Genomic DNA, 17,545 nt, shown 5'->3' on the forward strand with positions numbered 1-17,545 from the left:
TATTCAGTATTTATATGGCACTTCACACATATCAGCTCTTTCATCTTTAGAACAGGGCTAAGGAACCTGTAGCCTTCCAGATGTTGTTGACTGAATTATAACTCCCATTATCCTCGGCCATTGTCAGGCTGGCAAGAGATGATGGGAAGTGAAGCACAACATCACCTGGAGGGGCTCCGTTTCCCCACCTGTTTTATAACTACAGCTGTGCGTATTATCCCTTTATTGCCATTTTGGGATGGGGGGAAAGTGTGTGCGCATATATGGGTGCTAAGTTGAGTAGTAGTTTAATTGTTAATACACAAACCACTAACCCACACTGCGTCTGTTTCCTAGTTTGCAGCCGAGGCTTGCCATCAGTACACCAAATGCCTCTATTTTATGCTGCCTCATAGTGGCAGCAGGAGAAAAATGGGGGGAAAGCAGGACGCAGAGAAGGGGCAAAGAGAAATAAGGGTATATTTCACATTAATATACCCATCCTAAAACATATTTTCTCTGAAATTTGTCCTCTTTATTTTGATGAAGTTATTCAGGTGATATCTATATAAAACGCTTAGGTATGTTTCCGTACAGGCTTCAGCTGATACAGGTTGCTAAGCAACAGTAACAACATGTAACGTCAGCTGATACAGGTTGCTAAGCCCCTCGCCCAACTCCTCCGGGCTTTCCAAGGTAATCCTACCCTCCTTTCTGCCTCTTTGCCTCCCCCCGCAACGAAGGGGGCAGCGCCATGGATTGACATATTTAGTCAGCCCTGGACTAACCTTTAAGCAATATAAGCACGTGCTTAGGTCACCAAGGGAAGAGGAGTACCACAGAGTACCGGTACCATAGCTGTAGACATCTAATTTCAAGCAATTCCAGATTAAAAATCATTTTCAATAAATGTTTGCACTTGGATTTTCCCTTATAACAGTTTTATTAAAAAAATGCATAAAACAGTGATGAAAATTTGTTGCCCTAGTTATAAATAAGTAATTGGCTTATATTGCTTGCTGCTATCTAGTGTTAAATAAATAGAATAAAAAACAAGTTATATTTAATATAGTTGTATGTTTTGGCGGGGGATGGCCTTGAAGAAAACTGAGTTTTTAATGTCTTATTTCACCTTCAGCACTTATTGAGTCTTGGGTCTTAGCTAGACCTAAGGTTTATCCCAGGATCATCCCGGGTTCATCCTTGTTCATGTAAATGACACACAGGGGATCCCAGGAGCAGGCAGGGATGACCCCGGGATGATCCCGGGATAAACCTTAGGTCTAGCTAAGGCCTTAATGTCTTGCCGGCTAAGCAATGGAAGGGCCAAGGGGACACTATTATTGGGCTGTGCTTAGGGCATCAGCTGGCCTTAATCTGGCCCTGTATTTAGTCAATGGGAAACCATTGAGCATTGGCTGTGTTGGACTTTCTTCTTTTGACTGCACAATGGCACTTGGGACTAGGTCATTTGTTTTCATAGTAGGCTTGAAACCCAGTCAATAAACTCTAGCAACACTGAAACATTTCTATCTTCATAACCATCAGCATCACACTAATGTCAGATTTGCAATAACTGCTCTTCCCAGTTCATTCCACTTTTTAGGTTTTGTGTAGTAGTATTCTAAAGCCCCTGGAAAAAAGGAGGCTAAGGGGAGACATGATAGCGTACAGAATTATGCATGGTGTGGAGAATGTGGATAGGCAGACATTTTTCTCCCTCTCTCAAAATACTAGAACCCATTGGGGTCATCCCATGAAGCTGATTGGTGGGAGATCCAGGACAAATAAAAGGAAGTCCTTCTTCACACAGTGTATAATTAAACTATGGAATTCACTACCACAAGATGTAGTAATGGCCACCAATTTGGTTATTCATACCTTTATGAAAAGCAGACTTCTTGTGAACTCAGCAATGGATGTTCTTCCCTCTTCTGCCAACCCATGCTGAATCCACCAAGTATGGGTTCCAAATTTGCATTCTTCTCAAAATTCCTCTGATTCAGAGAATTGTTGGTGTCATCAGAAAGATACACATGTGTGAGTTCTAGAGAAAAACCATGAGCATTTTGGCAAGTATGAAGAACTGGCAGAAGAGGAAGGTAAAGTTTCAGCAAAGTCAAAACTGAAGGAACAGTTGGAATATCTCAGAGCCTCGGCTCCAACATTTATGGCCATATCTACATTACAAAACTAAATTGTTTTAATAGTCCTCCCTTTTCCATAGAAAACCCTGGGAACTGTATTTCCGGGAGGATTTGGCACCATCTCCAACAATGGATCATTCTCAGCACCCTCATCAAACTACAATTGTGAGGATTCTTTGAAGGAAGCAACAATGATTAAACTGGTATTCAGCTGAAAGAACTTTGTAATCTAGCTATGACTTGACTTCTGACAAAATTAGCTTCTTATCCAAATGGTGTTGCAGCACAGGCCAGAGTAGCTACTTCTGGCTCAAGACTATTCCAGTAGGCTGCATCAGAAATAGGTAAAGTGGGAAGCCAGGGGCTTCCTGCTGAAACACCAGCTCTACTGGGCTCCCTCTTCGCTGAACTGTTTCCAGCTGGTCATTGTAAAACCGACTATATCACTTTAAGAATTAATAGCTGCGTTTCCTTTCCCCCACACACACACCCTTCTTCCTTCTCCATCCCTTTTTCCTTTCGTGTTGTGTCTTTCAGAGATAGTAAACCTGCAGTCAGCCACTTTTGGAGCTTTTTAAGTGTCTAAGAGCAGGTAGTAATGCTACACTTATTTACCTACCAGTGTTCTAGTCAATGAGTGCAATGGTACAAGGATGGATAGCAAAGTATCTGGTACTTATTAAATATATAACACATTAAACTATTTTAAACATTTTGTTCGGGTGCATGCTGGTTCTCATGGGCTTGTGTGTGTATCCTCTGCTCCCGCTCCTCCAGTGGACAATAATAGTACAATAATAAGTTATTTGTATAGCACCAGTATGGATGCCAATTTACAGAGTAAAATAAGCAAATGAGACAAGCCTCTTCGTCTGCAAGGAGTTAACAGTTGTCATGCTGACAGAGGGGGAGAAAAGATGCAAGAGAGACGAGAGAGACTAAATGAACTGCAAGTTCAGTTACAGAAATGTAAGCTTTATTTTGGTTGAGGGTGAAGGAAAGGTGGGTTTTGAGGATGGATTTAAAGGGAGAGGAAGAGAGGGGTGGAACTGCATGGCTGTTTTCAGAATGAGTTCCAGGCAGAAGGGGCAGAAAGGGACAAAGGGTAGCTTCGTAAGGTAAGTGGACAGCATGTGCTTAGAAGGACCAGCCAACTGAACGGCTAAGAAAATGAGGAGGAGGAAGGGCCGCTGCACTGACAGCAAAGAAGGAGGACCTGCAAAGAAAAGAAAATGCAGAAGTGTGATTCAGCGATAGCGACCTGCAAAGTATCTGGTATGTTTGTTTTCCTGCCTGAAGATAACATGGTGTACATTTGCAGCAAGTGCAAGCTGGTTGCATTACTAGAAGAAAAGGTACGAGGTCTGGAACAGTGAGTGGGCACCCCCAAATGTATAAGAGAGAGTGAAGAATTCTAGGAGAGAGCACAGGAGACACTGAAAATGTCTGCATGAAGCCGCTCAGAAACAGGAGCAGGATGGACACATACTTAGGGAAAGAGAAATAAACAAGATGAGTTTGAACTTGTGAGAAATAAAGAGATATGTTACTTTTTCAATAAAGTTAATGCCAATATATATTCAATAAAGTTAATGCCAATATATATTCAATAAAGCTAATGCCAAAATGTATATTATGATTTTGTTAGAGTGTGGACCAATGGGGCAGGGTCTTGCTACTGAGAATATATGGTTGAAAATAGCTTCAGCCTGGAAACACTGATCTTCGCTGAGGCATAATTAATGGACAGGGAAGGGCTCAAACAGGTGCAAAGCGCCGTTAGACTATTCAGTTGAAGTAAAAGAGAATAATACGGAACTTGTGGTTAGACTAGTGGTCAGAAGAAGTGACAAAACTGAAACATACATCTGTTGTTTCTTAACTTGTGATTTTGTAGTTACCTGATGGGTGGAGAGATGATCAAGAGCAATAAAGTGGGTAGGCCCAGACCAATCAAACCCATATTTGGACATAAGTAAATAGGGGTGGGTGGAATATTAAATGAAATGAAAAAGCAAGTAATCAAAGGCGGGACAAAGCTGCGTGCCGGGATAGGCTGTAACCCCTCAAGTCTCTAACCAATCACGAGATGGGGAGGGACCTCTTCGGCCGGGTGTAAGGTATAAGATGTCTTGACATGTGCTTGGAGAGTGTGCCTACTTTGCTGGACACCCAGACTTGCAATTCTGTATCAATAAAGATAACAGAGTGCTTTCACCATTGTCCTTGAATCTTTATTTCAAATTGCATTTCTAACAATTTGGGGGCTCGTCCGGGATCCAGCCATCGTGGCTGCTGGCCATCGGTGCCAGACACAGGGAAGACGCGTCCTGCTGAAGTTTTGGCAGCCCCTCTGGCCAACACCGAGGGTCAGTGGCCTGACTGGCAAAATCCTGGAACATTTGGACTGGTGAAACCACTTAGGGATTCAAGTGTAGGCACTGGATCGACCAGGCAACTTCGTGCACGAACCAAGGTAAGAAAATTGACTATTAAGTATTACCTTGGTGGTCGGGGTGGATTGTGGAGTGGAGTGTGACTGATGTCTGAGACGTGCCCAAGAGGCACGAAGCGAGTTTGGAGTCTCGGATCCGCGGTTCCATTTCTTTGCGAGAAGTATGGCCGGAGAGAGACGAAGCGATTGAAAATTTGACTGTTGTGTGACACTTCCACATCTTGGGTAGACGTTTTGTGGTTCGTGCTTAGCCCCAAGTATTGGGTAGACGTTTTGCGGTTCTCACTTAGCCCCAAGAAATATCCACAGACTGGGTAGACGTTTTGTGGTTCTCGCTTAGCCCCAGGTAGTTCCTGGGTAGACGTTTTGCGGCTCTCACTTAGCCCCAGTTCCACAATGGGAAATAAAGTGCCTAAAAAGGAGAAAGGACCATATGAGTCTCTCCAGGGTCATGACATTCCTCCCAATAGTCCGGTGGGGAGGATGCTGATGTCATGGGAATATTTATCTTGTATAAAAGGAAAAGATAGGAAGAAGATGATTAAATATTGTTGTTTGGAATGGCCAAAGAAAACCATAGAACCCCCTAGTGTTTTCTGGCCAAAATATGGGTCTGATGAAGCCTGGGTGTCGGACTTTAAACTTCTATGTTAACAATAAAACTCCAGGATCACAAGAAAACGTATGCCTCTTGTTGGATGACTAAGGATAATAAATAGCAGTTGATACCCCTAAAAATCCACAGGAAGAAGAAGCAAGTCAAAATACCAAAGACTCCTGAATTTAAAATCCTGATTTTAAAATAAGAACCGTTAAATTGCCTGCCTCCTCCTTATGTATTTCTGCCTAACCAAGCTAGTAACATAGTGTCAAATGCACCATGAACAAAGGGGGGGGGGGTAGAAGAGGAGGGGGGGAAATAGAAGAGAAAGAAATAGAAACTCCAGGTGTGTGTCTGTGTCAAAACCTGGAAATTGCCATATGCAAGAGCCCTGCATGTAGCATTGCAGTTAGATTCACCAAGTTAAAGTCAGACTGCCCAGAAATAGTAAAAACATTATAAAGAAAACATGTAAAATTTATAAGATGCCATCTAAGTTAAAGTTAAAAAGATTAGTGACTTTGAGTCAAGAAGAATGGCCACTCTTCACCAGAGTAACCTATATTACCGTGGCCTGCTGAAGTTATATTTGAAACAGACAGGCTCACGCACTTGAAATATTATTTAGAAGGAGGGGGGGAAACCTTCTCCTTTTCCTGTACTAGCAGCAGTTGTGGTTAGATTGCCAAAAGTAAAAAGACTTCAAGCCAACATGTCAACTCCCAGAAACAAAAGTGCTAGGTTATTTGCTGGACAGGTGGCCCAACCAAATGTGATGGGCTACTTGAACAGTGAGCTTGAAAAGACTTTGAAAAGCAAATACAAACTTTCTATTTGGACTTGTCCTTTAGGAGTCCTTGGCCAAGATCCAAAGAGTCAGGATAGAAAAAGTGAGAAGTTTATTAGACTCTAGCGTTAATAATAAATGCTCCCTGTAAATTGTTTCCTGTGTTAAAATTTTGCTGCCCCAAATCAAGCTCCAGTCAGAGCCTATCAGCTTTAGAATTCAGCTGATAATTAGAATTTTGAACAGAGATTACTTAGGCCTTATGGTCTAGCTAGAAAACCCTTCCCCACTGGAGAACTTGTTTTAACAGAAGCAGACCTCCAGTTGTCAGATTTGTGAAAAGAAGAATAAAAAAGCCACATCTAAAACCCAAAATTTCTCCAGCGTTTGAGAGAAAGAATGAGACAATATTCTTTTTTTAAAAAATTAATTTTGTCACCAAGAATTGGCAAGACGTGGCTAAGAAATTACAAAAAGTTGAAGGATAGAATGAGCTAAAGCAGCCACCTGGAGCGGCAGATCTCGCCAGCCTGGCCCTCCTTCTCATGCAGTGGGGCGGGGGGCTCGCAAGGCAGACGCTGGCTGGCTGGCTGCACGGCTCTGCCTCCTTGGGAGGGGAGGGGAGCTCACTAGACCCGATCTGAGGAGAAAGAAGAGGAAGAGGAGAGAAACGCGTAAAGCACCGCGTGTGCGCGCGCAAGAAGCAGGATGGCGGGGGACGCTTGCCCTCTACGCCTGGGCTGGTCTCCTTGGGAACAGGGGCTGTCTAGGTCTGGGGGACTAGCTCCCGAGGAGACATCCCCCTTCGCAGATCGAAGGCGAGGGGACTGGCGTTACCCGACACCCCTGCCCTTGTCGGTCTCCCTAAGAGCAAGACTTTAAGGAGTTAGATTCTTTTCTTGGAAGTGAGGGAAAGTCACCGTGACTCTTTCTGTTTTTAAGGAGGGGGATGGAGTAGGAGGAAAATGCAGAGCCACCCCTTTTCTCTTCTGAAGTGTTCAAGGAGAAGCAAACACCACTAAGGAAATGCCTGCTCCCCTAGTATGTTTCCTGCCAAAAGTGCAGAGAAAAGGGCAACTAAAATGATTGGGGGTCCGGAGCATCTCCCTTACGAGGGAAGGTTGCATCAACTAGGATTGTTTAGTTTAGAAAAAGGAAAAGGAAAGGGGAGGCTGAGGAGAGATAGCACAGAGGTGTATAAAATGACGCATGGTATAGAAAATATGGATAGAGAGACATTTCTCTCTCTCTCTCTAAAAATATTAGAACCCAGTGGAGTCATCCCATGAAGCTGAGTGGTGGGAGATCCAAGATAGAACTCACTACCACAAGATGTATTGATGGGGGGGCGGAGCTGGCTGCCTGAGCAATGGCGGGTTTCTTCTGAGGCTCTAAGCGGCGTTTGCCGGAAAAAGCAATTATCTCTCTTCTAATGGGCATAAATCTTTGAGCAAACGACAGAAAATGATTATAAAAGTCACAGGAGCTGGAAAAGTGGAGAGATTTGAAGAAGGGAGGTGAGATGATTGATGTTTAATACAATGTCTGTGTAAACGGCAACAGTATCAAAAGCGAAAGTAAAGAGCAAACACTGACGCAGTTTAAAAAGAAGGAATTTATGCTTGCTGGACATTGATTTGTGTTATAACCTTTCATTCTTATCTCACATGGGAACGATTGAAATGCTGGCTTTGTAAGGTGGAAGTTGTTGATTGGATTTATTGGCGTGGCGAGAAGGGGGGGAGAGAAGGTGGAAGAAGCTGCATTCGGCATTCGGTGAGGGAGATGTGGGAAGCTGAGAGGCTGTGAATGATTAAATCTGATCCCCTCTAGTGAATGCTGTTGTGAACTGGATATTCCCCCCCCCCTCGTGAAGAAGGAAAAAGCGTTTGATATATAACAGAGAAGCCAGCATAAGTTGCTAAGGAAGTGAGCTAGACTCTAAGATTTATGCCCTACCCAGAAGAGTCCCATGCCTAACGTTAAAAGAAAGATCAAAAGTTGGGAAAAGCTTAATATACAAAAAAAGAAACCTTCAAATCATAAAAAAAGAAACCTTCAAATCATAATTTGGCATACCTCTCCCTCCTGGAAAGTACAGCCCCTGGAGTTGAGCAAGAGGAGGAAGATAAAGACCCAGTCCCTTTGGATACAATACCAAATAAAGGAAAAAATATGACTGAAGGGGGAAAAGAAAGTGGTAGCAACCCTCCCTCGTTGATGGAGATCAAGGCCATTATAGCTGAAAATAGCATTGTTATATTTTAAAAAAATGGATTAGCATATGAGTGAATTTAGACATCAAATGCGTATTTTAGCGGATAAAACGGCGGAAAATTCGGATAAGATCAAAAAGATAGAGGCTAAAGCGGATTTGGACCAGAAGAAACAAGAGGCTTTTGAAAAATCAACTAATATACAATTTAAAGAATGGGAACTGCGATTGATTGCCTTGGAAGATTAATCTCGTAGATCTTCTTTTTGAATAAAGCAGCTGAAGGAGTCGCAGGGAGAAGATCTTAGAGAATTCATCGTGAACTGGTTCAAGGAGCTGATGCCTGATATACCAATAGACGGATCGGATCTGGACCGAGTCCATCGTGTGGGGGGGCAAAACTACAAAGGGACTAGAGACATTTTGGTGAAATTTGGTAATTATTATAAAAAAGAGCAAATTATGAAAGAATTGAGATCTAAGAATCAGATACAATATAAAGGCAAAGCAGTGCAAATTTTTAATGATCTTTCTCAACACACATTAAATTGGAGACGAAGTCTTAAACCAATAACGGAAACATTAGTGAAGAATAAAATTCCTTATGCATGGGGTTACCCGGTTTTTTTTTTAAGATTTACATACGGGAGGAGGGAACACAGAGTAACCTCATTGGACCAAGGTAAAGAATTGCTGAAGAGGCTGGGTCTGGATGGAGAAACAAATGGGGCTGGAGTGGGTGGGGGAGGGAACGAAGCTGGGACATCTGGAGAGTAAGAGAATTGTTAATTATGTTTGGAGATAATTGCAAATAGAAATGCCAATATAGAGACCTGCCGGCCAGGCGCAGCACTGCCTCCCCCCCCCCCTTTAAAGTAGATGGCTGGAGTATTAGACTCACGGGGATATGGGGGGGGATTAGAGTAGGGGGGTGGGGAAGGGGGAAGGTAGGAGAGGAGGGATTGGGGTAGGAGGGTGGGGGGTTTATGTATGGAGTTTGTGTTTTTATGTAAGCAAGTTTGAATTGCTGAGCACAAGGGATCGGAAGAGATTTCAAAAGGGTGATTATGGATAAAAAGATAAAGGTATCAACACTCAATGTTAAAGGTTTGGGGGCAGTCGTGAAAAGGAAGAGAATAGAACAAATGTTTAATAAAGAGGGATCAGATATTATAATGGTTCAAGAGACACACCAGGGCTCCGAGAATTCGAATATGATAAAAGTAAAGTGGTTAGCCTATTATGAAAAGTCATTAGGGACATCGAAAAAAAATGGAGTGGCCACTTTGATTTCAAAAAAAAGTGGGTTTATATTAGAAGAAGTAAAAAAGGATGATAAGGGTAGATATCTCATGTTAAAAGGTAAAACTGAGGGAAAGGTTTATACTTTGATTAATGTTTATGCCCCAAATGAGAGGCATAGAGAGTTTTTTATAAAGTTATTTAAAGAAATAGAAGAATTTAAGGAGGGGTATGTTATATTAGCTGGGGACTTTAATATGGTTATGGATAATAAATGGGACAGGTCAAATCCCACTAATGCTGAAAAGAGGAATAATATGACTATATTGAATAAATTAGTAAAAGAAAATGATTACCTAGATTCGTGGCGTTTACTTAACGGGAATAGGCCTGGATTTTCATATTTTTCCCCAGTTCATCATACATACTCCAGGATAGATTATATATTTGTTTCAAAAGATTTTGCAACGAGGATTTGTAAAATGGAAATGGGGGTAATAAAAGTAACTGATCATGCCTTGTTAAGTTTAGAATTTACAGTTAAGAAAGATTATAAAGAGGCATATAGATGGAAACTGAACACAAAGATATTGAAATATAATAAAGTAGTAGAGAAATTCGGAACGAATTGTCGGAGTCATGGGAAATTAATGAAAAAGGAGGAACAGCTGGGTCAGTCATTTGGGACCCCATGAAGGCTGTAGCAAGAGGAATCTGTATTAGAGAAACATGTAGTTTAAAAAGACAACAACGTGCAGAGCAGGAAAAGTTAGAGATAGAAATTAAAAACTTGGAGGAAAGATATTGGCGAGTTAAAGATAAATTTAAATTAGTGGAAATACAAGCTAAGAAGAAACAATTAGAAAACTTAAATATAGAGGAGGTTCAAAAGAATTTAATGTATATGAAAAGGGAATACTTTGAAAACAGTAATAAGAACTCGAGGTTGCTTGCCAAGCTCACACAAAAAGAAAAAGGGAGGAATGGGATAGAAACGTTGAAAGATAGCCGAGGGAATTATTGTTATGCAATGAAAGCTAAAATAAAAATTTTTCAGGAATTTTATCAGGAATTGTATAAGGGTAAAGAAATTCAACAAGAAAAGGTGGAGGAGTATATTGGAAGGTTTATAAAGAAGGGAATAAAATTAGAATATAAGGAGTTAATGGAGTCAGTAATAAGTCAAAGAGAAGTTGAAGAGGTTATTGATAAGTTAAAAGTTGGTAAATCACCGGGAGCAGATGGTTTGGGTCCGGAATATTATAAGGTCTTCAAAGATTATTTAGTTCCAAAATTAATGGAACTTTATAATAGGATATTATCAGGAGAGAAGATACCTGAATCATGGGAACATTCAGTGATAATTCTGATCCCAAAACCAGATAAAGATTTGACTAATCCCGACTCTTATAGACCTATTTCGTTAATAAATCAGGATGCAAAATTTTTTACATCTATTATGGCCAAACGGCTAAATAAATTTTTATCAGAATACATAGGAGCAGATCAATGTGGGTTTGTGGTAGGAAGGCATATGCATAATTTAGTGGGAAGAGTTTTAAATGTAATAAATGTAATAAAAAAAGAAAATATTAAGGCAGGTATTATGGCATTGGATATTTTTAAAGCTTTTGATTGTGTGAGCTGGCAGGCACTAAAGAGTATTATAGATAAATTGGGATTTGGAAATAAATTTAAAAATGTAATAGAACAGCTATATTCCCAAAATACGACGGTAGTGGTGGTAAATGACGGACTTACTGAAAAGATACGACTAGCCAGAGGAACAAGACAAGGATGTCCGCTCTCGCCGGTCCTGTTTGTAATGGTTATGGAAGTTTTGGCGAAGGCACTAAGGGAGGATGAAGAGTTAGAAGGAATTGGAGAGGTAAGGGAAATAAAGTTAAACATGTTTGCGGATGATACTTTATTGACCATTAAGAATCCCTTAAGAAAATTAGAAAGAATTAAATATCATTTGAGGGAATTTGAGGAAATTACAGGGTTAAAAATAAATTGGTCTAAATCAGAGATGATGTTGTTTAACTATACCAAGAAGGAAGAAAAGGATTGGGAATTTAAGGGAATGGAATTGAAAGTTAAGAACGAGATTAAATATTTGGGAATTAAAATTACAAAAAATTTAGAGAATTTAGAAAGGGAAAATTTAACGAGGTTAAAGAAGGAGGTACTAGAGAAATTGGAGAAATATAAAAGATTAAATTTATCTTGGTTTGGGAGAATAGCTTTGATAAAAATGAAGATATTAGCTAAAATTAATTTTGTATTTAGGATGTTACCTATAAAAATATCAGAAACCGAGATAAAAAGTTGGCAAAATATTATTAATAAATATTGTAATGGAGAAAAGAAAGCAAGAGTGAATAAAAATAATTGGTACCTAAGCCAAAAAAAGGGGGGAATGGGTCTCCCAAACATAAAATTATACTACGTAGCAAATAGATTAAGACATGTTGTAGAAGCAATTATGGGAGTAGGAGATTTACATTGGATGGAAGAAAAAACCATAAGTAAGGTAGAGATGAATTTGGGGAATGTTTTTTTTAAAGACGGAGGAAGAAAGTGGGTTGGAAGTATAGATAATCCACTCCTGAGGACGCAATGGGAAATTTGGAGTAAATTTAAAGGGAAGCTGCTTCCGAGCAACTCTCCCTTAGCACCGATAATAATGTTAAAGAATTTCCCAGAGGATCTAAAGGGTAGATTATGTAAAATATTAAAAGAGAAAAATAAAATAAAATTAAAGGATTGGGTAAGAGATATTAGAACAAGAGAGGATATGGAAAATTTGTTAAAGGAGAAGAAGCTATCGTGGCTAGAATATGGTCAATTAGAACAATGGAATAAAAAGTGGATTAAAGATAATAGAATGTGCAGAAAGATGACGATGTTTGAAGAATTAGTAGTAAGTAAGGAGAAAGGAAAAGGAGGTAGTATAGTTTCAAAAGGATTAATGAGTGAATTATATAAAATATTGTTAGAGAAGGAGTTTAGAGAGAATACAGAGAAAATGGTTTGGGAATCAGATTTGAAGATACAAATAGGGCGACAGAGCTGGGAGGGACTATGGAAACAAAGAGTGTTGAGAAGTTTATCAGTAAGAATAAAGGAGAATTATTTTAAAATTTTATGGAGGTGGTACCTAACCCCGGTTAGATTGAATAAGATAAGTGATCAACATTCAGCAAATTGTTGGAGAGGTTGTGGGGAAAAAGGAATGTATTTACATATGTGGTGGCAATGCAAATATGTACAAAGATTATGGAAGATGGTGTTCTCAGAAATTGAAGAAATAGTGGGAATGAAAATAGAACAAACACCAAAAATAGCATTGCTGTCACTATTTGAAGATATAAAGTGTGGAAAAGGAACTATAGAGCTGATATCGAGTTTGTTGGTTGCAGCACGACTGATGGTAGCTAGGAACTGGAAGATCCAAGGGGAATATTCTATTGAGGAATGGTATAAAGAAGTATGGGACATAGCCATTAATGATAAACTGACATGTAATATTAAGTGGAGAAAAGGCGTAACTAAAATAAATGAGTTCGAAGGAATCTGGAAACAGTTCCTAGTGTTTGTGTTTACTAAGGGAAGTGGGAAACCACCAGCAGAAGAAACGATTAGATTTTGGACTCAAGAATGATCCCGAGGTGGGGGGTGCACTTTTATTTTAAGAACGAAGATGTTGTAGTATGATAAGGTATATGTAATAGTTTTTGATATTTGTACTCAACAATTATTCAATATGTATGTAGCAGATGTTTGAAGTTTTTTTTCCTATTGTGTTTGTTTCAGTTATATTTTGGAATGTTTTTTTATGTTTATATAGTGTTGAAAATGAATAAAAATTTATAAAAAAAAAAAAAACAAGATGTATTGATAGCCACCAATTTGGATAGCTTCAAAAGCAGGTTGAATAAATTCCTGGAAGTAAATAATAATAATAATAATCCTTGATAACACCAGATTGCAAACAGGAAATGTTGTAGTTTCGTCAAGCTGACAGAAAAGAGGAAGTTGATACTTGTAATAGAGAATCATAGAATAGCAGAGTTGGAAGGGGCCTACAAGGCCATCGAGTCCAACCCCCTGCTCAGTGCAGGAATTCACCCTAAAGCATCCCTGACAGATGGTTGTCCAGCTGCCTCTTGAAGGCTTCTAGTGTGGGAGAGCCCACAACCTCCCTAATAGAGGTTGTGTTTGTTCTGTCCCAGGTATGAAGCATAAAATAGATTATTTTTGATAAAGCAAAGGGCTTATCTATAAATATCCACACTAACGTTCAATGTTCCTTTTCAATTTGCTGCGTAGCTAGACTAATTTGTAAACCTAAGAATTTCAAGACAGCTGTGGGAGGCCCAAGGGCCAAATAGCCCTCTCATTGAGAAATTGTTTGAAAGAATCTTAATTTCAAAAATATAGTTGTCAAAGAAAGATGGAAAAATAGTGTGTGGATATCTTATGGTGTTAAGCCAATTGCATCCTGAGACTTAATTAAGAATTATGTAATATGTATAGAGTTTTTAAAAGTAATTGAATTTACTAAAGCTATAGAGAGACTTGAATGTTCAGTTACCTTAGCTACTTTTGTTATAGTAAAATAACTGATTTCCCCTTACCCCCTTCGCCCAATCTCTTCTCTCCCGTCCTTCTTCCAAGATTCCTCATTTTCCTTTCCCAAAATGCCACCCTTGGGTGATTTCTAAGTGATTTAAAATGAATAAAATAGACCCCCTGCTCCCAGGTGGGAGAGTGGGGTCCCATTTGCCTATTTGGGTGGGGTCGGTTGCTTAGGGTTGGGGACAGGCCCTAGCTGCTGGTTAAAAAAACCAGGCGCTTGACACACACACACACACCTCTTGTTTCTCCTTCCCCACAGCTCAGTGGGAAACCAAGAAGAGAAATAAGAGGTAAGAAGCTTGCCCATTGTAAAGAATGTCAAGCGCCAAAAGGGGAAACTGGGGAGGGAGTGGTTAACAGGTATTGGTTGAGGATGGTAGAGTATGTGACAAGAAAGTTTCAAGATTAATTGCTAAGAGAATCATGTGATGGTAAAGTTTGCAAGGTTGATGGGTTCACTCACCCATCTGGGCATGTTGGGAGGGCAGGGAAGAAGATCAGTTGTGACGATTTAAACAAGCACTGTTCTGAGCCTTTTCCCTTACATTGCCAACGGGGGGGAGAGAGACCTTTGTATAAAGTGATTTTTAGTACCACCTTGAATCTACGAAACTAGTTTTAATTCTTTCCTGAGTATTATTAAGTCTTAAGAAATAGACTGAATAGAAGACAGAGTGATTTATAATTAGAACCATAAGATTGTTTGATGAGAACTCCCAAACTAATGAGTGTGCAAGAAGATTTCTTCACAGGTTTTTCACAGCACCAGACCTAGAAGCCACAGGTCTGCTGCCTGATGCCGTACTAAAACAACAGAAGTTATAAGCTAGAAGCAAGAGAGTTTGAACCCTTGTTCCTGACTGACCACTGTAATTGTTCAAAGCACATGAACAACTGGCAAGTATTTGACTGTCCAACACATATAGAAATGTTTGGAGAATCTATAGCTGTAAGACTGTCTCTATCAAGGAAGAAATAATCTGTTGTGTTCTAAGCCTACACAGACTGATAGCCCAAATCTAAAAAGTCCAAGCAACATATGTGAAAAGCTGAACCTTGGATGCCATGGAAGTGATCCAGATGACCCATCTGTACCAGAGACTGAGAATTGTCCAAATCTGATTGAGAGGTTAAAAGACGAAGCAAGCTGCCAGGAGGAAGTTGGAAAGCCCCCTGTGAGCACTAAAGACAGGTGTCCAGTGGAACGAGAGTGCTGAAGAGCCCCTTCCATGGAACGACATCTGGTCAATCAGCATGGCTGTCTTTGTAAACTCAGATCAGAGATATTCCTGAGATAACGAGGCATAATAATCCTCGCAACGAAAAGTAAAACAACTTAGGACAACGCCATGGCATTCTTTAACAGTGAGAGTGTGTGCATAGAGATAAGAAATGGTCTAAGAACATGTGGTCCAGTCAAGAATACATCTTTATATACTGCGGTGAAAAAGATAACACAGGGTGAATAAAGAGGAGGGATTTGTGAGAAATAAAGAGATATGTTACTTTTTCAATAAAGTTAATGCCAATATATATTCAATAAAGCTAATGCCAATATATATTCAATAAAGCTAATGCCAAAATGTATATTATGATTTTGTTAGAGTGTGGACCAATGGGGCAGGGTCTTGCTACTGAGAATATATGGTTGAAAATAGCTTCAGCCTGGAAACACTGATCTTCGCTGAGGCATAATTAATGGACAGGGAAGGGCTCAAACAGGTGCAAAGCGCCGTTAGACTATTCAGTTGAAGTAAAAGAGAATAATACGGAACTTGTGGTTAGACTAGTGGTCAGAAGAAGTGACAAAACTGAAACATACATCTGTTGTTTCTTAACTTGTGATTTTGTAGTTACCTGATGGGTGGAGAGATGATCAAGAGCAATAAAGTGGGTAGGCCCAGACCAATCAAACCCATATTTGGACATAAGTAAATAGGGGTGGGTGGAATATTAAATGAAATGAAAAAGCAAGTAATCAAAGGCGGGACAAAGCTGCGTGCCGGGATAGGCTGTAACCCCTCAAGTCTCTAACCAATCACGAGACGGGGAGGGACCTCTTCGGCCGGGTGTAAGGTATAAGATGTCTTGACATGTGCTTGGAGAGTGTGCCTACTTTGCTGGACACCCAGACTTGCAATTCTGTATCAATAAAGATAACAGAGTGCTTTCACCATTGTCCTTGAATCTTTATTTCAAATCGCATTTCTAACAAACTCTTGATTCAAGAAGGTAAGTAAGAATTAATAGGTATAACTGGGACTTGGTGGGATGACTTCCATGAATGGAATATAGCAACTGAAGGATATAACTTGTTCAAAAAGAACAGAAGCCATAGAAGGAGGGGAGGAGTTGCACTACATGTTAGAAATAAACACATCTACGCAGAAATTCAAGAGAATAATCATGGTGGCCCTGTTGAAAAGCATCTGGGTTAATAAATAGAGGAAGGTGCACTCAGAAACATTTCCAATGAGGGGGAAAAATGGAAGAACGAAAGAAACCAATGTGGCTACACAAAAAGGTGTAGTGATGAACTGAAAATTAAAAAGGAGACCTATAGGAAGTGGAAGGAGGAACAGGTCGCTGAGGAAGTGTCCAGGCAGATAGCCTCAAATTGCAGAAGTGGTGTCACGAAGGCTAAAGCTCAGAATAACAACAAAAAGGCTACTTCAGATATGTTTAGAGTAAAAGGTACATCAGTTGCTCAACGAAGATGCCAAAATGCTGACAGGTGACAAAGAAAAGATGGAACTGCTCAATTTTGGCTCAGGTTTCTCCCAAAAGAGGATCTGTGTCCCATCTGGCACATGTGACAAACACCCTGAAGGGGTAGGAATACAGTTCGTGGAGGACAAAGAGATCGTCAGGAACAATCTAAGCACCTTAAATAAGTTCAAGTCCCCAGGTGCAGATGAAATGCATCCTAGGATGTTGAAGGAGCTTTCGGATGAATCCTCAGAACCTCTGTTATCTTTGAGAAATTCTAGAATTGCCAGAGGAGGGCAAATCTTGTCCCTATCTTAAAAAAGAGAGCAAAAAGCAAGATCCAAGGAATTATAGACCAGTCTCTCTGACATCAATACCTGGAAAGATTCTAGAGCAGATTATAAAGCGCTGGATCTGTAGGCACCTTGATACTAATGCATTGATCACTGGAAGCCAGCATGGATTTTCCAGAACAACAACTGCTTTTCTAGGCTTCAGAGATCGAAGAAGGCTTATGTGTGGGGTGAGGGGAGAATCAGGAGTGGATTTTTGGGTGACTGGATCATAAGCTCAGTTCTGGTACTGAAAGCAAATTCCTGGGCTGAGCTCCTGAAAGCAAATTCCTGGGCTCCGACATACTTAGCTCTAAAAGTCTATTCCCTGGCTCCAGCTGGTGGGCCTAAGGTTGTTTTCTGTTGTTGTAGTTGTTGTTGTTAAAAACAAACAAATTAGATCACACAATCCTGAAGTTTGCCCATCAATGTTT

The sequence above is a fragment of the Elgaria multicarinata genome, chromosome 13, assembly GCF_023053635.1.
Source record: "Elgaria multicarinata webbii isolate HBS135686 ecotype San Diego chromosome 13, rElgMul1.1.pri, whole genome shotgun sequence".
NCBI classification, from domain to species: domain Eukaryota; kingdom Metazoa; phylum Chordata; class Lepidosauria; order Squamata; family Anguidae; genus Elgaria; species Elgaria multicarinata.